The sequence below is a fragment of the Ambystoma mexicanum genome, chromosome 1p (assembly GCF_040938575.1).
Source record: "Ambystoma mexicanum isolate Mex_15411 chromosome 1p, UKY_AmexF1_1, whole genome shotgun sequence".
NCBI lineage: Eukaryota > Metazoa > Chordata > Amphibia > Caudata > Ambystomatidae > Ambystoma > Ambystoma mexicanum.
Window position 1 is genome coordinate 237,989,755 of NC_090921.1, and position 22,500 is coordinate 238,012,254.

Consider the following 22,500-nt stretch of genomic DNA (forward strand, 5'->3'; position numbering starts at 1 on the left):
GGTCAACGTTACGTTCTTCTTTAAAATGCAAGGCCAGGAAAAGTGGCAGCGGTGGGATTTGAACCCACGCCTCCGAAGAGACTGGAGCCTTAATCCAGCGCCTTAGACCGCTCGGCCACGCTACCTCCCTGCTAGTCGCCGAAAGCGGAACTTGACCCGTTGCCCGGCCCGCTTTAGTGCTTTGCCTTTTCTCCTTGGAAAGTCTGGAGACAGGCAGTGGAAGGGCAGGCAAACTGTCAGGTGCGCAGAGGAGGGGAGACCATGAGGCAAGGTGGGAGATGGGGGCAAGAAGTGAGAAAAAAACTAATCGCAAGCTAGGGCAGGATTCGGAAAGTGAAGCCGAAAAGGGGCTTAGCATGCAGCCCAGGGGTTTCTTTGACTGTCCTAAGCCCACAGGGACTTTGCCGTCCTCAGCTCATGAGACTTGAGATGGGTAGCTTGATTTGCTGAGGAAATGCGGGATGACAGATTCAACTCTGGAGTCAAACATAGCCCGGAACTATCGCCTTAAACTGAGTTTTAAGCCTGGTGCCGATAAAAAGAAAGAAATTAGCCTTAGATCGGGCAAGCCGTTTGACGGGGGAAAATGAGACCCCCCTAGGCCAGCTAGGTGGTCGCTGGATGCTGTGCAGACATCAGCAGCTGTTCATTTCATGCCCTCACGTCTCCTCGTTAGTATAGTGGTCAGTATCCCCGCCTGTCACGCGGGAGACCGGGGTTCAATTCCCCGACGGGGAGGTTAAACCTTTTCTGGATTTTTTTTAGTTCTTGACAAATATTCTTGAAGATTAGGCTGAGTCAAGTAGGGAATGGGTGCCAAGAACTGACTCTTTAAGAAAAAAGCACCGGCAACGCTAGTCATCGTACAATATTTGTGCACAATTGCTTACATTAGGCGGCCGGTCCACTTTATTGAGTCCCCCTCAGCACCATTTAGTGCTCCTGTTGTCTGCGAAGTCCAAATTGTAACCCTGAATCAGTTCCTCTTCTGACCCTTTGTATCATGTTACATGACGAGTAATGATCACCTGTTAGCTTTATCCCTAATTATAACTCTCACTCTTTCCCTGCATCTAACCCTAGCTCTAATCCCATCATTAACCTCGGTCCGGGCACACGCGTGAACCCCTACTCTCATCTCAGCCTCTCCTGGTGATACATCACACCTGGGATCGTTTGCTCCCTGTGGGCTGTGGGAAATTTGCTACCAGCACGCCCTGGAAGTGGGGCTCATTCCGCTGCAACGGGAGGTCTTCCCAGGACGCGTCACAGCTCAACGCAAGAGCTCCTGGGTTTCGAAGGCTCTTGCAGCAAGCCTTCACAAAGCAGCAGGGAGCGCCGTTCCAGATGGGAAACTTGAGACTGGATGTCCAGAAAAGCAAGACGTCAGAAGCGAAACCTTTTTCCTGCAGGGTGTGGCATACCATCCGCTTGCTCATTGCGACAGAGGTGGCACTAATGAAGGAAGAGGTCAACGTTACGTTCTTCTTTAAAATGCAAGGCCAGGAAAAGTGGCAGCGGTGGGATTTGAACCCACGCCTCCGAAGAGACTGGAGCCTTAATCCAGCGCCTTAGACCGCTCGGCCACGCTACCTCCCTGCTAGTAGCCGAAAGCGGAACTTGACCCGTTGCCCGGCCCGCTTTAGTGCTTTGCCTTTTCTCCTTGGAAAGTCTGGAGACAGGCAGTGGAAGGGCAGGCAAACTGTCAGGTGCGCAGAGGAGGGGAGACCATGAGGCAAGGTGGGAGATGGGGGCAAGAAGTAAGAAAAAAACTAATCGCAAGCTAGGGCAGGATTCGGAAAGTGAAGCCGAAAAGGGGCTTAGCATGCAGCCCAGGGGTTTCTTTGACTGTCCTAAGCCCACAGGGACTTTGCCGTCCTCAGCTCATGAGACTTGAGATGGGTAGCTTGATTTGCTGAGGAAATGCGGGATGACAGATTCAACTCTGGAGTCAAACATAGCCCGGAACTATCGCCTTAAACTGAGTTTTAAGCCTGGTGCCGATAAAAAGAAAGAAATTAGCCTTAGATCGGGCAAGCCGTTTGACGGGGGAAAATGAGACCCCCTAGGCCAGCTAGGTGGTCGCTGGATGCTGTGCAGACATCAGCAGCTGTTCATTTCATGCCCTCACGTCTCCTCGTTAGTATAGTGGGCAGTATCCCCGCCTGTCACGCGGGAGACCGGGGTTCAATTCCCCGACGGGGAGGTTAAACCTTTTCTGGATTTTTTTTAGTTCTTGACAAATATTCTTGAAGATTAGGCTGAGTCAAGTAGGGAATGGGTGCCAAGAACTGACTCTTTAAGAAAAAAGCACCGGCAACGCTAGTCATCGTACAATATTTGTGCACAATTGCTTACATTAGGCGGCCGGTCCACTTTATTGAGTCCCCCTCAGCACCATTTAGTGCTCCTGTTGTCTGCGAAGTCCAAATTGTAACCCTGAATCAGTTCCTCTTCTGACCCTTTGTATCATGTTACATGACGAGTAATGATCACCTGTTAGCTTTATCCCTAATTATAACTCTCACTCTTTCCCTGCATCTAACCCTAGCTCTAATCCCATCATTAACCTCGGTCCGGGCACACGCGTGAACCCTTACTCTCATCTCAGCCTCTCCTGGTGATACATCACACCTGGGATCGTTTGCTCCCTGTGGGCTGTGGGAAATTTGCTACCAGCACGCCCTGGAAGTGGGGCTCATTCCGCTGCAACGGGAGGTCTTCCCAGGACGCGTCACAGCTCAACGCAAGAGCTCCTGGGTTTCGAAGGCTCTTGCAGCAAGCCTTCACAAAGCAGCAGGGAGCGCCGTTCCAGATGGGAAACTTGAGACTGGATGTCCAGAAAAGCAAGACGTCAGAAGCGAAACCTTTTTCCTGCAGGGTGTGGCATACCATCCGCTTGCTCATTGCGACAGAGGTGGCACTAATGAAGGAAGAGGTCAACGTTACGTTCTTCTTTAAAATGCAAGGCCAGGAAAAGTGGCAGCGGTGGGATTTGAACCCACGCCTCCGAAGAGACTGGAGCCTTAATCCAGCGCCTTAGACCGCTCGGCCACGCTACCTCCCTGCTAGTCGCCGAAAGCGGAACTTGACCCGTTGCCCGGCCCGCTTTAGTGCTTTGCCTTTTCTCCTTGGAAAGTCTGGAGACAGGCAGTGGAAGGGCAGGCAAACTGTCAGGTGCGCAGAGGAGGGGAGACCATGAGGCAAGGTGGGAGATGGGGGCAAGAAGTGAGAAAAAAACGAATCGCAAGCTAGGGCAGGATTCGGAAAGTGAAGCCGAAAAGGGGCTTAGCATGCAGCCCAGGGGTTTCTTTGACTGTCCTAAGCCCACAGGGACTTTGCCGTCCTCAGCTCATGAGACTTGAGATGGGTAGCTTGATTTGCTGAGGAAATGCGGGATGACAGATTCAACTCTGGAGTCAAACATAGCCCGGAACTATCGCCTTAAACTGAGTTTTAAGCCTGGTGCCGATAAAAAGAAAGAAATTAGCCTTAGATCGGGCAAGCCGTTTGACGGGGGAAAATGAGACCCCCTAGGCCAGCTAGGTGGTCGCTGGATGCTGTGCAGACATCAGCAGCTGTTCATTTCATGCCCTCACGTCTCCTCGTTAGTATAGTGGTCAGTATCCCCGCGGGAGACCGGGGTTCAATTCCCCGACGGGGAGGTTAAACCTTTTCTGGATTTTTTTTAGTTCTTGACAAATATTCTTGAAGATTAGGCTGAGTCAAGTAGGGAATGGGTGCCAAGAACTGACTCTTTAAGAAAAAAGCACCGGCAACGCTAGTCATCGTACAATATTTGTGCACAATTGCTTACATTAGGCGGCCGGTCCACTTTATTGAGTCCCCCTCAGCACCATTTAGTGCTCCTGTTGTCTGCGAAGTCCAAATTGTAACCCTGAATCAGTTCCTCTTCTGACCCTTTGTATCATGTTACATGACGAGTAATGATCACCTGTTAGCTTTATCCCTAATTATAACTCTCACTCTTTCCCTGCATCTAACCCTAGCTCTAATCCCATCATTAACCTCGGTCCGGGCACACGCGTGAACCCCTACTCTCATCTCAGCCTCTCCTGGTGATACATCACACCTGGGATCGTTTGCTCCCTGTGGGCTGTGGGAAATTTGCTACCAGCACGCCCTGGAAGTGGGGCTCATTCCGCTGCAACGGGAGGTCTTCCCAGGACGCGTCACAGCTCAACGCAAGAGCTCCTGGGTTTCGAAGGCTCTTGCAGCAAGCCTTCACAAAGCAGCAGGGAGCGCCGTTCCAGATGGGAAACTTGAGACTGGATGTCCAGAAAAGCAAGACGTCAGAAGCGAAACCTTTTTCCTGCAGGGTGTGGCATACCATCCGCTTGCTCATTGCGACAGAGGTGGCACTAATGAAGGAAGAGGTCAACGTTACGTTCTTCTTTAAAATGCAAGGCCAGGAAAAGTGGCAGCGGTGGGATTTGAACCCACGCCTCCGAAGAGACTGGAGCCTTAATCCAGCGCCTTAGACCGCTCGGCCACGCTACCTCCCTGCTAGTCGCTGAAAGCGGAACTTGACCCGTTGCCCGGCCCGCTTTAGTGCTTTGCCTTTTCTCCTTGGAAAGTCTGGAGACAGGCAGTGGAAGGGCAGGCAAACTGTCAGGTGCGCAGAGGAGGGGAGACCATGAGGCAAGGTGGGAGATGGGGGCAAGAAGTGAGAAAAAAACTAATCGCAAGCTAGGGCAGGATTCGGAAAGTGAAGCCGAAAAGGGGCTTAGCATGCAGCCCAGGGGTTTCTTTGACTGTCCTAAGCCCACAGGGACTTTGCCGTCCTCAGCTCATGAGACTTGAGATGGGTAGCTTGATTTGCTGAGGAAATGCGGGATGACAGATTCAACTCTGGAGTCAAACATAGCCCGGAACTATCGCCTTAAACTGAGTTTTAAGCCTGGTGCCGATAAAAAGAAAGAAATTAGCCTTAGATCGGGCAAGCCGTTTGACGGGGGAAAATGAGACCCCCTAGGCCAGCTAGGTGGTCGCTGGATGCTGTGCAGACATCAGCAGCTGTTCATTTCATGCCCTCACGTCTCCTCGTTAGTATAGTGGTCAGTATCCCCGTGACCGGGGTTCAATTCCCCGACGGGGAGGTTAAACCTTTTCTGGATTTTTTTTAGTTCTTGACAAATATTCTTGAAGATTAGGCTGAGTCAAGTAGGGAATGGGTGCCAAGAACTGACTCTTTAAGAAAAAAGCACCGGCAACGCTAGTCATCGTACAATATTTGTGCACAATTGCTTACATTAGGCAGCCGGTCCACTTTATTGAGTCCCCCTCAGCACCATTTAGTGCTCCTGTTGTCTGCGAAGTCCAAATTGTAACCCTGAATCAGTTCCTCTTCTGACCCTTTGTATCATGTTACATGACGAGTAATGATCACCTGTTAGCTTTATCCCTAATTATAACTCTCACTCTTTCCCTGCATCTAACCCTAGCTCTAATCCCATCATTAACCTCGGTCCGGGCACACGCGTGAACCCTTACTCTCATCTCAGCCTCTCCTGGTGATACATCACACCTGGGATCGTTTGCTCCCTGTGGGCTGTGGGAAATTTGCTACCAGCACGCCCTGGAAGTGGGGCTCATTCCGCTGCAACGGGAGGTCTTCCCAGGACGCGTCACAGCTCAACGCAAGAGCTCCTGGGTTTCGAAGGCTCTTGCAGCAAGCCTTCACAAAGCAGCAGGGAGCGCCGTTCCAGATGGGAAACTTGAGACTGGATGTCCAGAAAAGCAAGACGTCAGAAGCGAAACCTTTTTCCTGCAGGGTGTGGCATACCATCCGCTTGCTCATTGCGACAGAGGTGGCACTAATGAAGGAAGAGGTCAACGTTACGTTCTTCTTTAAAATGCAAGGCCAGGAAAAGTGGCAGCGGTGGGATTTGAACCCACGCCTCCGAAGAGACTGGAGCCTTAATCCAGCGCCTTAGACCGCTCGGCCACGCTACCTCCCTGCTAGTCGCCGAAAGCGGAACTTGACCCGTTGCCCGGCCCGCTTTAGTGCTTTGCCTTTTCTCCTTGGAAAGTCTGGAGACAGGCAGTGGAAGGGCAGGCAAACTGTCAGGTGCGCAGAGGAGGGGAGACCATGAGGCAAGGTGGGAGATGGGGGCAAGAAGTGAGAAAAAAACTAATCGCAAGCTAGGGCAGGATTCGGAAAGTGAAGCCGAAAAGGGGCTTAGCATGCAGCCCAGGGGTTTCTTTGACTGTCCTAAGCCCACAGGGACTTTGCCGTCCTCAGCTCATGAGACTTGAGATGGGTAGCTTGATTTGCTGAGGAAATGCGGGATGACAGATTCAACTCTGGAGTCAAACATAGCCCGGAACTATCGCCTTAAACTGAGTTTTAAGCCTGGTGCCGATAAAAAGAAAGAAATTAGCCTTAGATCGGGCAAGCCGTTTGACGGGGGAAAATGAGACCCCCCTAGGCCAGCTAGGTGGTCGCTGGATGCTGTGCAGACATCAGCAGCTGTTCATTTCATGCCCTCACGTCTCCTCGTTAGTATAGTGGTCAGTATCCCCGCCTGTCACGCGGGAGACCGGGGTTCAATTCCCCGACGGGGAGGTTAAACCTTTTCTGGATTTTTTTTAGTTCTTGACAAATATTCTTGAAGATTAGGCTGAGTCAAGTAGGGAATGGGTGCCAAGAACTGACTCTTTAAGAAAAAAGCACCGGCAACGCTAGTCATCGTACAATATTTGTGCACAATTGCTTACATTAGGCGGCCGGTCCACTTTATTGAGTCCCCCTCAGCACCATTTAGTGCTCCTGTTGTCTGCGAAGTCCAAATTGTAACCCTGAATCAGTTCCTCTTCTGACCCTTTGTATCATGTTACATGACGAGTAATGATCACCTGTTAGCTTTATCCCTAATTATAACTCTCACTCTTTCCCTGCATCTAACCCTAGCTCTAATCCCATCATTAACCTCGGTCCGGGCACACGCGTGAACCCCTACTCTCATCTCAGCCTCTCCTGGTGATACATCACACCTGGGATCGTTTGCTCCCTGTGGGCTGTGGGAAATTTGCTACCAGCACGCCCTGGAAGTGGGGCTCATTCCGCTGCAACGGGAGGTCTTCCCAGGACGCGTCACAGCTCAACGCAAGAGCTCCTGGGTTTCGAAGGCTCTTGCAGCAAGCCTTCACAAAGCAGCAGGGAGCGCCGTTCCAGATGGGAAACTTGAGACTGGATGTCCAGAAAAGCAAGACGTCAGAAGCGAAACCTTTTTCCTGCAGGGTGTGGCATACCATCCGCATGCTCATTGCGACAGAGGTGGCACTAATGAAGGAAGAGGTCAACGTTACGTTCTTCTTTAAAATGCAAGGCCAGGAAAAGTGGCAGCGGTGGGATTTGAACCCACGCCTCCGAAGAGACTGGAGCCTTAATCCAGCGCCTTAGACCGCTCGGCCACGCTACCTCCCTGCTAGTCGCCGAAAGCGGAACTTGACCCGTTGCCCGGCCCGCTTTAGTGCTTTGCCTTTTCTCCTTGGAAAGTCTGGAGACAGGCAGTGGAAGGGCAGGCAAACTGTCAGGTGCGCAGAGGAGGGGAGACCATGAGGCAAGGTGGGAGATGGGGGCAAGAAGTAAGAAAAAAACTAATCGCAAGCTAGGGCAGGATTCGGAAAGTGAAGCCGAAAAGGGGCTTAGCATGCAGCCCAGGGGTTTCTTTGACTGTCCTAAGCCCACAGGGACTTTGCCGTCCTCAGCTCATGAGACTTGAGATGGGTAGCTTGATTTGCTGAGGAAATGCGGGATGACAGATTCAACTCTGGAGTCAAACATAGCCCGGAACTATCGCCTTAAACTGAGTTTTAAGCCTGGTGCCGATAAAAAGAAAGAAATTAGCCTTAGATCGGGCAAGCCGTTTGACGGGGGAAAATGAGACCCCCTAGGCCAGCTAGGTGGTCGCTGGATGCTGTGCAGACATCAGCAGCTGTTCATTTCATGCCCTCACGTCTCCTCGTTAGTATAGTGGTCAGTATCCCCGCCTGTCACGCGGGAGACCGGGGTTCAATTCCCCGACGGGGAGGTTAAACCTTTTCTGGATTTTTTTTAGTTCTTGACAAATATTCTTGAAGATTAGGCTGAGTCAAGTAGGGAATGGGTGCCAAGAACTGACTCTTTAAGAAAAAAGCACCGGCAACGCTAGTCATCGTACAATATTTGTGCACAATTGCTTACATTAGGCGGCCGGTCCACTTTATTGAGTCCCCCTCAGCACCATTTAGTGCTCCTGTTGTCTGCGAAGTCCAAATTGTAACCCTGAATCAGTTCCTCTTCTGACCCTTTGTATCATGTTACATGACGAGTAATGATCACCTGTTAGCTTTATCCCTAATTATAACTCTCACTCTTTCCCTGCATCTAACCCTAGCTCTAATCCCATCATTAACCTCGGTCCGGGCACACGCGTGAACCCTTACTCTCATCTCAGCCTCTCCTGGTGATACATCACACCTGGGATCGTTTGCTCCCTGTGGGCTGTGGGAAATTTGCTACCAGCACGCCCTGGAAGTGGGGCTCATTCCGCTGCAACGGGAGGTCTTCCCAGGACGCGTCACAGCTCAACGCAAGAGCTCCTGGGTTTCGAAGGCTCTTGCAGCAAGCCTTCACAAAGCAGCAGGGAGCGCCGTTCCAGATGGGAAACTTGAGACTGGATGTCCAGAAAAGCAAGACGTCAGAAGCGAAACCTTTTTCCTGCAGGGTGTGGCATACCATCCGCTTGCTCATTGCGACAGAGGTGGCACTAATGAAGGAAGAGGTCAACGTTACGTTCTTCTTTAAAATGCAAGGCCAGGAAAAGTGGCAGCGGTGGGATTTGAACCCACGCCTCCGAAGAGACTGGAGCCTTAATCCAGCGCCTTAGACCGCTCAGCCACGCTACCTCCCTGCTAGTCGCCGAAAGCGGAACTTGACCCGTTGCCCGGCCCGCTTTAGTGCTTTGCCTTTTCTCCTTGGAAAGTCTGGAGACAGGCAGTGGAAGGGCAGGCAAACTGTCAGGTGCGCAGAGGAGGGGAGACCATGAGGCAAGGTGGGAGATGGGGGCAAGAAGTGAGAAAAAAACTAATCGCAAGCTAGGGCAGGATTCGGAAAGTGAAGCCGAAAAGGGGCTTAGCATGCAGCCCAGGGGTTTCTTTGACTGTCCTAAGCCCACAGGGACTTTGCCGTCCTCAGCTCATGAGACTTGAGATGGGTAGCTTGATTTGCTGAGGAAATGCAGGATGACAGATTCAACTCTGGAGTCAAACATAGCCCGGAACTATCGCCTTAAACTGAGTTTTAAGCCTGGTGCCGATAAAAAGAAAGAAATTAGCCTTAGATCGGGCAAGCCGTTTGACGGGGGAAAATGAGACCCCCTAGGCCAGCTAGGTGGTCGCTGGATGCTGTGCAGACATCAGCAGCTGTTCATTTCATGCCCTCACGTCTCCTCGTTAGTATAGTGGTCAGTATCCCCGCCTGTCACGCGGGAGACCGTCCCCGACGGGGAGGTTAAACCGTTTCTGGATTTTTTTTAGTTCTTGACAAATATTCTTGAAGATTAGGCTGAGTCAAGTAGGGAATGGGTGCCAAGAACTGACTCTTTAAGAAAAAAGCACCGGCAACGCTAGTCATCGTACAATATTTGTGCACAATTGCTTACATTAGGCGGCCGGTCCACTTTATTGAGTCCCCCTCAGCACCATTTAGTGCTCCTGTTGTCTGCGAAGTCCAAATTGTAACCCTGAATCAGTTCCTCTTCTGACCCTTTGTATGATGTTACATGACGAGTAATGATCACCTGTTAGCTTTATCCCTAATTATAACTCTCACTCTTTCCCTGCATCTAACCCTAGCTCTAATCCCATCATTAACCTCGGTCCGGGCACACGCGTGAACCCCTACTCTCATCTCAGCCTCTCCTGGTGATACATCACACCTGGGATCGTTTGCTCCCTGTGGGCTGTGGGAAATTTGCTACCAGCACGCCCTGGAAGTGGGGCTCATTCCGCTGCAACGGGAGGTCTTCCCAGGACGCGTCACAGCTCAACGCAAGAGCTCCTGGGTTTCGAAGGCTCTTGCAGCAAGCCTTCACAAAGCAGCAGGGAGCGCCGTTCCAGATGGGAAACTTGAGACTGGATGTCCAGAAAAGCAAGACGTCAGAAGCGAAACCTTTTTCCTGCAGGGTGTGGCATAACATCCGCTTGCTCATTGCGACAGAGGTGGCACTAATGAAGGAAGAGGTCAACGTTACGTTCTTCTTTAAAATGCAAGGCCAGGAAAAGTGGCAGCGGTGGGATTTGAACCCACGCCTCCGAAGAGACTGGAGCCTTAATCCAGCGCCTTAGACCGCTCGGCCACGCTACCTCCCTGCTAGTCGCCGAAAGCGGAACTTGACCCGTTGCCCGGCCCGCTTTAGTGCTTTGCCTTTTCTCCTTGGAAAGTCTGGAGACAGGCAGTGGAAGGGCAGGCAAACTGTCAGGTGCGCAGAGGAGGGGAGACCATGAGGCAAGGTGGGAGATGGGGGCAAGAAGTAAGAAAAAAACTAATCGCAAGCTAGGGCAGGATTCGGAAAGTGAAGCCGAAAAGGGGCTTAGCATGCAGCCCAGGGGTTTCTTTGACTGTCCTAAGCCCACAGGGACTTTGCCGTCCTCAGCTCATGAGACTTGAGATGGGTAGCTTGATTTGCTGAGGAAATGCGGGATGACAGATTCAACTCTGGAGTCAAACATAGCCCGGAACTATCGCCTTAAACTGAGTTTTAAGCCTGGTGCCGATAAAAAGAAAGAAATTAGCCTTAGATCGGGCAAGCCGTTTGACGGGGGAAAATGAGACCCCCTAGGCCAGCTAGGTGGTCGCTGGATGCTGTGCAGACATCAGCAGCTGTTCATTTCATGCCCTCACGTCTCCTCGTTAGTATAGTGGTCAGTATCCCCGCCTGTCACGCGGGAGACCAGGGTTCAATTCCCCGACGGGGAGGTTAAACCTTTTCTGGATTTTTTTTAGTTCTTGACAAATATTCTTGAAGATTAGGCTGAGTCAAGTAGGGAATGGGTGCCAAGAACTGACTCTTTAAGAAAAAAGCACCGGCAACGCTAGTCATCGTACAATATTTGTGCACAATTGCTTACATTAGGCGGCCGGTCCACTTTATTGAGTCCCCCTCAGCACCATTTAGTGCTCCTGTTGTCTGCGAAGTCCAAATTGTAACCCTGAATCAGTTCCTCTTCTGACCCTTTGTATCATGTTACATGACGAGTAATGATCACCTGTTAGCTTTATCCCTAATTATAACTCTCACTCTTTCCCTGCATCTAACCCTAGCTCTAATCCCATCATTAACCTCGGTCCGGGCACACGCGTGAACCCTTACTCTCATCTCAGCCTCTCCTGGTGATACATCACACCTGGGATCGTTTGCTCCCTGTGGGCTGTGGGAAATTCGCTACCAGCACGCCCTGGAAGTGGGGCTCATTCCGCTGCAACGGGAGGTCTTCCCAGGACGCGTCACAGCTCAACGCAAGAGCTCCTGGGTTTCGAAGGCTCTTGCAGCAAGCCTTCACAAAGCAGCAGGGAGCGCCGTTCCAGATGGGAAACTTGAGACTGGATGTCCAGAAAAGCAAGACGTCAGAAGCGAAACCTTTTTCCTGCAGGGTGTGGCATACCATCCGCTTGCTCATTGCGACAGAGGTGGCACTAATGAAGGAAGAGGTCAACGTTACGTTCTTCTTTAAAATGCAAGGCCAGGAAAAGTGGCAGCGGTGGGATTTGAACCCACGCCTCCGAAGAGACTGGAGCCTTAATCCAGCGCCTTAGACCGCTCGGCCACGCTACCTCCCTGCTAGTCGCCGAAAGCGGAACTTGACCCGTTGCCCGGCCCGCTTTAGTGCTTTGCCTTTTCTCCTTGGAAAGTCTGGAGACAGGCAGTGGAAGGGCAGGCAAACTGTCAGGTGCGCAGAGGAGGGGAGACCATGAGGCAAGGTGGGAGATGGGGGCAAGAAGTGAGAAAAAAACTAATCGCAAGCTAGGGCAGGATTCGGAAAGTGAAGCCGAAAAGGGGCTTAGCATGCAGCCCAGGGGTTTCTTTGACTGTCCTAAGCCCACAGGGACTTTGCCGTCCTCAGCTCATGAGACTTGAGATGGGTAGCTTGATTTGCTGAGGAAATGCGGGATGACAGATTCAACTCTGGAGTCAAACATAGCCCGGAACTATCGCCTTAAACTGAGTTTTAAGCCTGGTGCCGATAAAAAGAAAGAAATTAGCCTTAGATCGGGCAAGCCGTTTGACGGGGGAAAATGAGACCCCCTAGGCCAGCTAGGTGGTCGCTGGATGCTGTGCAGACATCAGCAGCTGTTCATTTCATGCCCTCACGTCTCCTCGTTAGTATAGTGGTCAGTATCCCCGCCTGTCACGCGGGAGACCGACGGGGAGGTTAAACCTTTTCTGGATTTTTTTTAGTTCTTGACAAATATTCTTGAAGATTAGGCTGAGTCAAGTAGGGAATGGGTGCCAAGAACTGACTCTTTAAGAAAAAAGCACCGGCAACGCTAGTCATCGTACAATATTTGTGCACAATTGCTTACATTAGGCGGCCGGTCCACTTTATTGAGTCCCCCTCAGCACCATTTAGTGCTCCTGTTGTCTGCGAAGTCCAAATTGTAACCCTGAATCAGTTCCTCTTCTGACCCTTTGTATCATGTTACATGACGAGTAATGATCACCTGTTAGCTTTATCCCTAATTATAACTCTCACTCTTTCCCTGCATCTAACCCTAGCTCTAATCCCATCATTAACCTCGGTCCGGGCACACGCGTGAACCCTTACTCTCATCTCAGCCTCTCCTGGTGATACATCACACCTGGGATCGTTTGCTCCCTGTGGGCTGTGGGAAATTTGCTACCAGCACGCCCTGGAAGTGGGGCTCATTCCGCTGCAACGGGAGGTCTTCCCAGGACGCGTCACAGCTCAACGCAAGAGCTCCTGGGTTTCGAAGGCTCTTGCAGCAAGCCTTCACAAAGCAGCAGGGAGCGCCGTTCCAGATGGGAAACTTGAGACTGGATGTCCAGAAAAGCAAGACGTCAGAAGCGAAACCTTTTTCCTGCAGGGTGTGGCATACCATCCGCTTGCTCATTGCGACAGAGGTGGCACTAATGAAGGAAGAGGTCAACGTTACGTTCTTCTTTAAAATGCAAGGCCAGGAAAAGTGGCAGCGGTGGGATTTGAACCCACGCCTCCGAAGAGACTGGAGCCTTAATCCAGCGCCTTAGACCGCTCGGCCACGCTACCTCCCTGCTAGTCGCCGAAAGCGGAACTTGACCCGTTGCCCGGCCCGCTTTAGTGCTTTGCCTTTTCTCCTTGGAAAGTCTGGAGACAGGCAGTGGAAGGGCAGGCAAACTGTCAGGTGCGCAGAGGAGGGGAGACCATGAGGCAAGGTGGGAGATGGGGGCAAGAAGTGAGAAAAAAACTAATCGCAAGCTAGGGCAGGATTCGGAAAGTGAAGCCGAAAAGGGGCTTAGCATGCAGCCCAGGGGTTTCTTTGACTGTCCTAAGCCCACAGGGACTTTGCCGTCCTCAGCTCATGAGACTTGAGATGGGTAGCTTGATTTGCTGAGGAAATGCGGGATGACAGATTCAACTCTGGAGTCAAACATAGCCCGGAACTATCGCCATAAACTGAGTTTTAAGCCTGGTGCCGATAAAAAGAAAGAAATTAGCCTTAGATCGGGCAAGCCGTTTGACAGGGGAAAATGAGACCCCCCTAGGCCAGCTAGGTGGTCGCTGGATGCTGTGCAGACATCAGCAGCTGTTCATTTCATGCCCTCACGTCTCCTCGTTAGTATAGTGGTCAGTATCCCCGCCTGTCACGCGGGAGACCGGGGTTCAATTCCCCGACGGGGAGGTTAAACCTTTTCTGGATTTTTTTTAGTTCTTGACAAATATTCTTGAAGATTAGGCTGAGTCAAGTAGGGAATGGGTGCCAAGAACTGACTCTTTAAGAAAAAAGCACCGGCAACGCTAGTCATCGTACAATATTTGTGCACAATTGCTTGCATTAGGCGGCCGGTCCACTTTATTGAGTCCCCCTCAGCACCATTTAGTGCTCCTGTTGTCTGCGAAGTCCAAATTGTAACCCTGAATCAGTTCCTCTTCTGACCCTTTGTATCATGTTACATGACGAGTAATGATCACCTGTTAGCTTTATCCCTAATTATAACTCTCACTCTTTCCCTGCATCTAACCCTAGCTCTAATCCCATCATTAACCTCGGTCCGGGCACACGCGTGAACCCCTACTCTCATCTCAGCCTCTCCTGGTGATACATCACACCTGGGATCGTTTGCTCCCTGTGGGCTGTGGGAAATTTGCTACCAGCACGCCCTGGAAGTGGGGCTCATTCCGCTGCAACGGGAGGTCTTCCCAGGACGCGTCACAGCTCAACGCAAGAGCTCCTGGGTTTCGAAGGCTCTTGCAGCAAGCCTTCACAAAGCAGCAGGGAGCGCCGTTCCAGATGGGAAACTTGAGACTGGATGTCCAGAAAAGCAAGACGTCAGAAGCGAAACCTTTTTCCTGCAGGGTGTGGCATACCATCCGCTTGCTCATTGCGACAGAGGTGGCACTAATGAAGGAAGAGGTCAACGTTACGTTCTTCTTTAAAATGCAAGGCCAGGAAAAGTGGCAGCGGTGGGATTTGAACCCACGCCTCCGAAGAGACTGGAGCCTTAATCCAGCGCCTTAGACCGCTCGGCCACGCTACCTCCCTGCTAGTCGCCGAAAGCGGAACTTGACCCGTTGCCCGGCCCGCTTTAGTGCTTTGCCTTTTCTCCTTGGAAAGTCTGGAGACAGGCAGTGGAAGGGCAGGCAAACTGTCAGGTGCGCAGAGGAGGGGAGACCATGAGGCAAGGTGGGAGATGGGGGCAAGAAGTGAGAAAAAAACTAATCGCAAGCTAGGGCAGGATTCGGAAAGTGAAGCCGAAAAGGGGCTTAGCATGCAGCCCAGGGGTTTCTTTGACTGTCCTAAGCCCACAGGGACTTTGCCGTCCTCAGCTCATGAGACTTGAGATGGGTAGCTTGATTTGCTGAGGAAATGCGGGATGACAGATTCAACTCTGGAGTCAAACATAGCCCGGAACTATCGCCTTAAACTGAGTTTTAAGCCTGGTGCCGATAAAAAGAAAGAAATTAGCCTTAGATCGGGCAAGCCGTTTGACGGGGGAAAATGAGACCCCCTAGGCCAGCTAGGTGGTCGCTGGATGCTGTGCAGACATCAGCAGCTGTTCATTTCATGCCCTCACGTCTCCTCGTTAGTATAGTGGTCAGTATCCCCGCCTGTCACGCGGGAGACCGGGGTTCAATTCCCCGACGGGGAGGTTAAACCTTTTCTGGATTTTTTTTAGTTCTTGACAAATATTCTTGAAGATTAGGCTGAGTCAAGTAGGGAATGGGTGCCAAGAACTGACTCTTTAAGAAAAAAGCACCGGCAACGCTAGTCATCGTACAATATTTGTGCACAATTGCTTACATTAGGCGGCCGGTCCACTTTATTGAGTCCCCCTCAGCACCATTTAGTGCTCCTGTTGTCTGCGAAGTCCAAATTGTAACCCTGAATCAGTTCCTCTTCTGACCCTTTGTATCATGTTACATGACGAGTAATGATCACCTGTTAGCTTTATCCCTAATTATAACTCTCACTCTTTCCCTGCATCTAACCCTAGCTCTAATCCCATCATTAACCTCGGTCCGGGCACACGCGTGAACCCTTACTCTCATCTCAGCCTCTCCTGGTGATACATCACACCTGGGATCGTTTGCTCCCTGTGGGCTGTGGGAAATTCGCTACCAGCACGCCCTGGAAGTGGGGCTCATTCCGCTGCAACGGGAGGTCTTCCCAGGACGCGTCACAGCTCAACGCAAGAGCTCCTGGGTTTCGAAGGCTCTTGCAGCAAGCCTTCACAAAGCAGCAGGGAGCGCCGTTCCAGATGGGAAACTTGAGACTGGATGTCCAGAAAAGCAAGACGTCAGAAGCGAAACCTTTTTCCTGCAGGGTGTGGCATACCATCCGCTTGCTCATTGCGACAGAGGTGGCACTAATGAAGGAAGAGGTCAACGTTACGTTCTTCTTTAAAATGCAAGGCCAGGAAAAGTGGCAGCGGTGGGATTTGAACCCACGCCTCCGAAGAGACTGGAGCCTTAATCCAGCGCCTTAGACCGCTCGGCCACGCTACCTCCCTGCTAGTCGCCGAAAGCGGAACTTGACCCGTTGCCCGGCCCGCTTTAGTGCTTTGCCTTTTCTCCTTGGAAAGTCTGGAGACAGGCAGTGGAAGGGCAGGCAAACTGTCAGGTGCGCAGAGGAGGGGAGACCATGAGGCAAGGTGGGAGATGGGGGCAAGAAGTGAGAAAAAAACGAATCGCAAGCTAGGGCAGGATTCGGAAAGTGAAGCCGAAAAGGGGCTTAGCATGCAGCCCAGGGGTTTCTTTGACTGTCCTAAGCCCACAGGGACTTTGCCGTCCTCAGCTCATGAGACTTGAGATGGGTAGCTTGATTTGCTGAGGAAATGCGGGATGACAGATTCAACTCTGGAGTCAAACATAGCCCGGAACTATCGCCTTAAACTGAGTTTTAAGCCTGGTGCCGATAAAAAGAAAGAAATTAGCCTTAGATCGGGCAAGCCGTTTGACGGGGGAAAATGAGACCCCCTAGGCCAGCTAGGTGGTCGCTGGATGCTGTGCAGACATCAGCAGCTGTTCATTTCATGCCCTCACGTCTCCTCGTTAGTATAGTGGTCAGTATCCCCGCCTGTCACCCGGGAGACCGGGGTTCAATTCCCCGACGGGGAGGTTAAACCTTTTCTGGATTTTTTTTAGTTCTTGACAAATATTCTTGAAGATTAGGCTGAGTCAAGTAGGGAATGGGTGCCAAGAACTGACTCTTTAAGAAAAAAGCACCGGCAACGCTAGTCATCGTACAATATTTGTGCACAATTGCTTACATTAGGCAGCCGGTCCACTTTATTGAGTCCCCCTCAGCACCATTTAGTGCTCCTGTTGTCTGCGAAGTCCAAATTGTAACCCTGAATCAGTTCCTCTTCTGACCCTTTGTATCATGTTACATGACGAGTAATGATCACCTGTTAGCTTTATCCCTAATTATAACTCTCACTCTTTCCCTGCATCTAACCCTAGCTCTAATCCCATCATTAACCTCGGTCCGGGCACACGCGTGAACCCTTACTCTCATCTCAGCCTCTCCTGGTGATACATCACACCTGGGATCGTTTGCTCCCTGTGGGCTGTGGGAAATTTGCTACCAGCACGCCCTGGAAGTGGGGCTCATTCCGCTGCAACGGGAGGTCTTCCCAGGACGCGTCACAGCTCAACGCAAGAGCTCCTGGGTTTCGAAGGCTCTTGCAGCAAGCCTTCACAAAGCAGCAGGGAGCGCCGTTCCAGATGGGAAACTTGAGACTGGATGTCCAGAAAAGCAAGACGTCAGAAGCGAAACCTTTTTCCTGCAGGGTGTGGCATACCATCCGCTTGCTCATTGCGACAGAGGTGGCACTAATGAAGGAAGAGGTCAACGTTACGTTCTTCTTTAAAATGCAAGGCCAGGAAAAGTGGCAGCGGTGGGATTTGAACCCACGCCTCCGAAGAGACTGGAGCCTTAATCCAGCGCCTTAGACCGCTCGGCCACGCTACCTCCCTGCTAGTCGCCGAAAGCGGAACTTGACCCGTTGCCCGGCCCGCTTTAGTGCTTTGCCTTTTCTCCTTGGAAAGTCTGGAGACAGGCAGTGGAAGGGCAGGCAAACTGTCAGGTGCGCAGAGGAGGGGAGACCATGAGGCAAGGTGGGAGATGGGGGCAAGAAGTGAGAAAAAAACTAATCGCAAGCTAGGGCAGGATTCGGAAAGTGAAGCCGAAAAGGGGCTTAGCATGCAGCCCAGGGGTTTCTTTGACTGTCCTAAGCCCACAGGGACTTTGCCGTCCTCAGCTCATGAGACTTGAGATGGGTAGCTTGATTTGCTGAGGAAATGCGGGATGACAGATTCAACTCTGGAGTCAAACATAGCCCGGAACTATCGCCTTAAACTGAGTTTTAAGCCTGGTGCCGATAAAAAGAAAGAAATTAGCCTTAGATCGGGCAAGCCGTTTGACGGGGGAAAATGAGACCCCCTAGGCCAGCTAGGTGGTCGCTGGATGCTGTGCAGACATCAGCAGCTGTTCATTTCATGCCCTCACGTCTCCTCGTTAGTATAGTGGTCAGTATCCCCGCCTGTCACGCGGGAGACCGGGGTTCAATTCCCCGACGGGGAGGTTAAACCTTTTCTGGATTTTTTTTAGTTCTTGACAAATATTCTTGAAGATTAGGCTGAGTCAAGTAGGGAATGGGTGCCAAGAACTGACTCTTTAAGAAAAAAGCACCGGCAACGCTAGTCATCGTACAATATTTGTGCACAATTGCTTACATTAGGCGGCCGGTCCACTTTATTGAGTCCCCCTCAGCACCATTTAGTGCTCCTGTTGTCTGCGAAGTCCAAATTGTAACCCTGAATCAGTTCCTCTTCTGACCCTTTGTATCATGTTACATGACGAGTAATGATCACCTGTTAGCTTTATCCCTAATTATAACTCTCACTCTTTCCCTGCATCTAACCCTAGCTCTAATCCCATCATTAACCTCGGTCCGGGCACACGCGTGAACCCTTACTCTCATCTCAGCCTCTCCTGGTGATACATCACACCTGGGATCGTTTGCTCCCTGTGGGCTGTGGGAAATTTGCTACCAGCACGCCCTGGAAGTGGGGCTCATTCCGCTGCAACGGGAGGTCTTCCCAGGACGCGTCACAGCTCAACGCAAGAGCTCCTGGGTTTCGAAGGCTCTTGCAGCAAGCCTTCACAAAGCAGCAGGGAGCGCCGTTCCAGATGGGAAACTTGAGACTGGATGTCCAGAAAAGCAAGACGTCAGAAGCGAAACCTTTTTCCTGCAGGGTGTGGCATACCATCCGCTTGCTCATTGCGACAGAGGTGGCACTAATGAAGGAAGAGGTCAACGTTACGTTCTTCTTTAAAATGCAAGGCCAGGAAAAGTGGCAGCGGTGGGATTTGAACCCACGCCTCCGAAGAGACTGGAGCCTTAATCCAGCGCCTTAGACCGCTCGGCCACGCTACCTCCCTGCTAGTCGCCGAAAGCGGAACTTGACCCGTTGCCCGGCCCGCTTTAGTGCTTTGCCTTTTCTCCTTGGAAAGTCTGGAGACAGGCAGTGGAAGGGCAGGCAAACTGTCAGGTGCGCAGAGGAGGGGAGACCATGAGGCAAGGTGGGAGATGGGGGCAAGAAGTGAGAAAAAAACTAATCGCAAGCTAGGGCAGGATTCGGAAAGTGAAGCCGAAAAGGGGCTTAGCATGCAGCCCAGGGGTTTCTTTGACTGTCCTAAGCCCACAGGGACTTTGCCGTCCTCAGCTCATGAGACTTGAGATGGGTAGCTTGATTTGCTGAGGAAATGCGGGATGACAGATTCAACTCTGGAGTCAAACATAGCCCGGAACTATCGCCTTAAACTGAGTTTTAAGCCTGGTGCCGATAAAAAGAAAGAAATTAGCCTTAGATCGGGCAAGCCGTTTGACGGGGGAAAATGAGACCCCCCTAGGCCAGCTAGGTGGTCGCTGGATGCTGTGCAGACATCAGCAGCTGTTCATTTCATGCCCTCACGTCTCCTCGTTAGTATAGTGGTCAGTATCCCCGCCTGTCACGCGGGAGACCGGGGTTCAATTCCCCGACGGGGAGGTTAAACCTTTTCTGGATTTTTTTTAGTTCTTGACAAATATTCTTGAAGATTAGGCTGAGTCAAGTAGGGAATGGGTGCCAAGAACTGACTCTTTAAGAAAAAAGCACCGGCAACGCTAGTCATCGTACAATATTTGTGCACAATTGCTTACATTAGGCGGCCGGTCCACTTTATTGAGTCCCCCTCAGCACCATTTAGTGCTCCTGTTGTCTGCGAAGTCCAAATTGTAACCCTGAATCAGTTCCTCTTCTGACCCTTTGTATCATGTTACATGACGAGTAATGATCACCTGTTAGCTTTATCCCTAATTATAACTCTCACTCTTTCCCTGCATCTAACCCTAGCTCTAATCCCATCATTAACCTCGGTCCGGGCACACGCGTGAACCCCTACTCTCATCTCAGCCTCTCCTGGTGATACATCACACCTGGGATCGTTTGCTCCCTGTGGGCTGTGGGAAATTTGCTACCAGCACGCCCTGGAAGTGGGGCTCATTCCGCTGCAACGGGAGGTCTTCCCAGGACGCGTCACAGCTCAACGCAAGAGCTCCTGGGTTTCGAAGGCTCTTGCAGCAAGCCTTCACAAAGCAGCAGGGAGCGCCGTTCCAGATGGGAAACTTGAGACTGGATGTCCAGAAAAGCAAGACGTCAGAAGCGAAACCTTTTTCCTGCAGGGTGTGGCATACCATCCGCTTGCTCATTGCGACAGAGGTGGCACTAATGAAGGAAGAGGTCAACGTTACGTTCTTCTTTAAAATGCAAGGCCAGGAAAAGTGGCAGCGGTGGGATTTGAACCCACGCCTCCGAAGAGACTGGAGCCTTAATCCAGCGCCTTAGACCGCTCGGCCACGCTACCTCCCTGCTAGTCGCCGAAAGCGGAACTTGACCCGTTGCCCGGCCCGCTTTAGTGCTTTGCCTTTTCTCCTTGGAAAGTCTGGAGACAGGCAGTGGAAGGGCAGGCAAACTGTCAGGTGCGCAGAGGAGGGGAGACCATGAGGCAAGGTGGGAGATGGGGGCAAGAAGTAAGAAAAAAACTAATCGCAAGCTAGGGCAGGATTCGGAAAGTGAAGCCGAAAAGGGGCTTAGCATGCAGCCCAGGGGTTTCTTTGACTGTCCTAAGCCCACAGGGACTTTGCCGTCCTCAGCTCATGAGACTTGAGATGGGTAGCTTGATTTGCTGAGGAAATGCGGGATGACAGATTCAACTCTGGAGTCAAACATAGCCCGGAACTATCGCCTTAAACTGAGTTTTAAGCCTGGTGCCGATAAAAAGAAAGAAATTAGCCTTAGATCGGGCAAGCCGTTTGACGGGGGAAAATGAGACCCCCTAGGCCAGCTAGGTGGTCGCTGGATGCTGTGCAGACATCAGCAGCTGTTCATTTCATGCCCTCACGTCTCCTCGTTAGTATAGTGGTCAGTATCCCCGCCTGTCACGCGGGAGACCGGGGTTCAATTCCCCGACGGGGAGGTTAAACCTTTTCTGGATTTTTTTTAGTTCTTGACAAATATTCTTGAAGATTAGGCTGAGTCAAGTAGGGAATGGGTGCCAAGAACTGACTCTTTAAGAAAAAAGCACCGGCAACGCTAGTCATCGTACAATATTTGTGCACAATTGCTTACATTAGGCGGCCGGTCCACTTTATTGAGTCCCCCTCAGCACCATTTAGTGCTCCTGTTGTCTGCGAAGTCCAAATTGTAACCCTGAATCAGTTCCTCTTCTGACCCTTTGTATCATGTTACATGACGAGTAATGATCACCTGTTAGCTTTATCCCTAATTATAACTCTCACTCTTTCCCTGCATCTAACCCTAGCTCTAATCCCATCATTAACCTCGGTCCGGGCACACGCGTGAACCCTTACTCTCATCTCAGCCTCTCCTGGTGATACATCACACCTGGGATCGTTTGCTCCCTGTGGGCTGTGGGAAATTTGCTACCAGCACGCCCTGGAAGTGGGGCTCATTCCGCTGCAACGGGAGGTCTTCCCAGGACGCGTCACAGCTCAACGCAAGAGCTCCTGGGTTTCGAAGGCTCTTGCAGCAAGCCTTCACAAAGCAGCAGGGAGCGCCGTTCCAGATGGGAAACTTGAGACTGGATGTCCAGAAAAGCAAGACGTCAGAAGCGAAACCTTTTTCCTGCAGGGTGTGGCATACCATCCGCTTGCTCATTGCGACAGAGGTGGCACTAATGAAGGAAGAGGTCAACGTTACGTTCTTCTTTAAAATGCAAGGCCAGGAAAAGTGGCAGCGGTGGGATTTGAACCCACGCCTCCGAAGAGACTGGAGCCTTAATCCAGCGCCTTAGACCGCTCAGCCACGCTACCTCCCTGCTAGTCGCCGAAAGCGGAACTTGACCCGTTGCCCGGCCCGCTTTAGTGCTTTGCCTTTTCTCCTTGGAAAGTCTGGAGACAGGCAGTGGAAGGGCAGGCAAACTGTCAGGTGCGCAGAGGAGGGGAGACCATGAGGCAAGGTGGGAGATGGGGGCAAGAAGTGAGAAAAAAACTAATCGCAAGCTAGGGCAGGATTCGGAAAGTGAAGCCGAAAAGGGGCTTAGCATGCAGCCCAGGGGTTTCTTTGACTGTCCTAAGCCCACAGGGACTTTGCCGTCCTCAGCTCATGAGACTTGAGATGGGTAGCTTGATTTGCTGAGGAAATGCGGGATGACAGATTCAACTCTGGAGTCAAACATAGCCCGGAACTATCGCCTTAAACTGAGTTTTA

At 51.5% G+C, this 22,500-nt stretch overlaps 8 non-coding genes across 8 annotated transcripts; all 8 read left to right on the forward strand.

Moving 5' to 3' along the window:
- Positions 1–666: 666 nt before the first annotated feature.
- On the forward strand, positions 667–738 carry TRNAD-GUC (transfer RNA aspartic acid (anticodon GUC)). The gene has a single exon. It is a non-coding gene; the product is annotated as a tRNA-Asp (tRNA).
- Positions 739–6,517: 5,779 nt separating this feature from the next.
- TRNAD-GUC (transfer RNA aspartic acid (anticodon GUC)) lies at positions 6,518–6,589 on the forward strand. The gene has a single exon. It is a non-coding gene; the product is annotated as a tRNA-Asp (tRNA).
- A 1,396-nt stretch (positions 6,590–7,985) lies between these two features.
- TRNAD-GUC (transfer RNA aspartic acid (anticodon GUC)) lies at positions 7,986–8,057 on the forward strand. Its single transcript has one exon. It is a non-coding gene; the product is annotated as a tRNA-Asp (tRNA).
- A 5,777-nt stretch (positions 8,058–13,834) lies between these two features.
- On the forward strand, positions 13,835–13,906 carry TRNAD-GUC (transfer RNA aspartic acid (anticodon GUC)). Its single transcript has one exon. It is a non-coding gene; the product is annotated as a tRNA-Asp (tRNA).
- A 1,396-nt stretch (positions 13,907–15,302) lies between these two features.
- Positions 15,303–15,374, forward strand: TRNAD-GUC (transfer RNA aspartic acid (anticodon GUC)). Its single transcript has one exon. It is a non-coding gene; the product is annotated as a tRNA-Asp (tRNA).
- Positions 15,375–18,238: 2,864 nt separating this feature from the next.
- TRNAD-GUC (transfer RNA aspartic acid (anticodon GUC)) lies at positions 18,239–18,310 on the forward strand. The gene has a single exon. It is a non-coding gene; the product is annotated as a tRNA-Asp (tRNA).
- Positions 18,311–19,707: 1,397 nt separating this feature from the next.
- TRNAD-GUC (transfer RNA aspartic acid (anticodon GUC)) lies at positions 19,708–19,779 on the forward strand. Its single transcript has one exon. It is a non-coding gene; the product is annotated as a tRNA-Asp (tRNA).
- A 1,396-nt stretch (positions 19,780–21,175) lies between these two features.
- Positions 21,176–21,247, forward strand: TRNAD-GUC (transfer RNA aspartic acid (anticodon GUC)). Its single transcript has one exon. It is a non-coding gene; the product is annotated as a tRNA-Asp (tRNA).
- Positions 21,248–22,500: the final 1,253 nt, after the last annotated feature.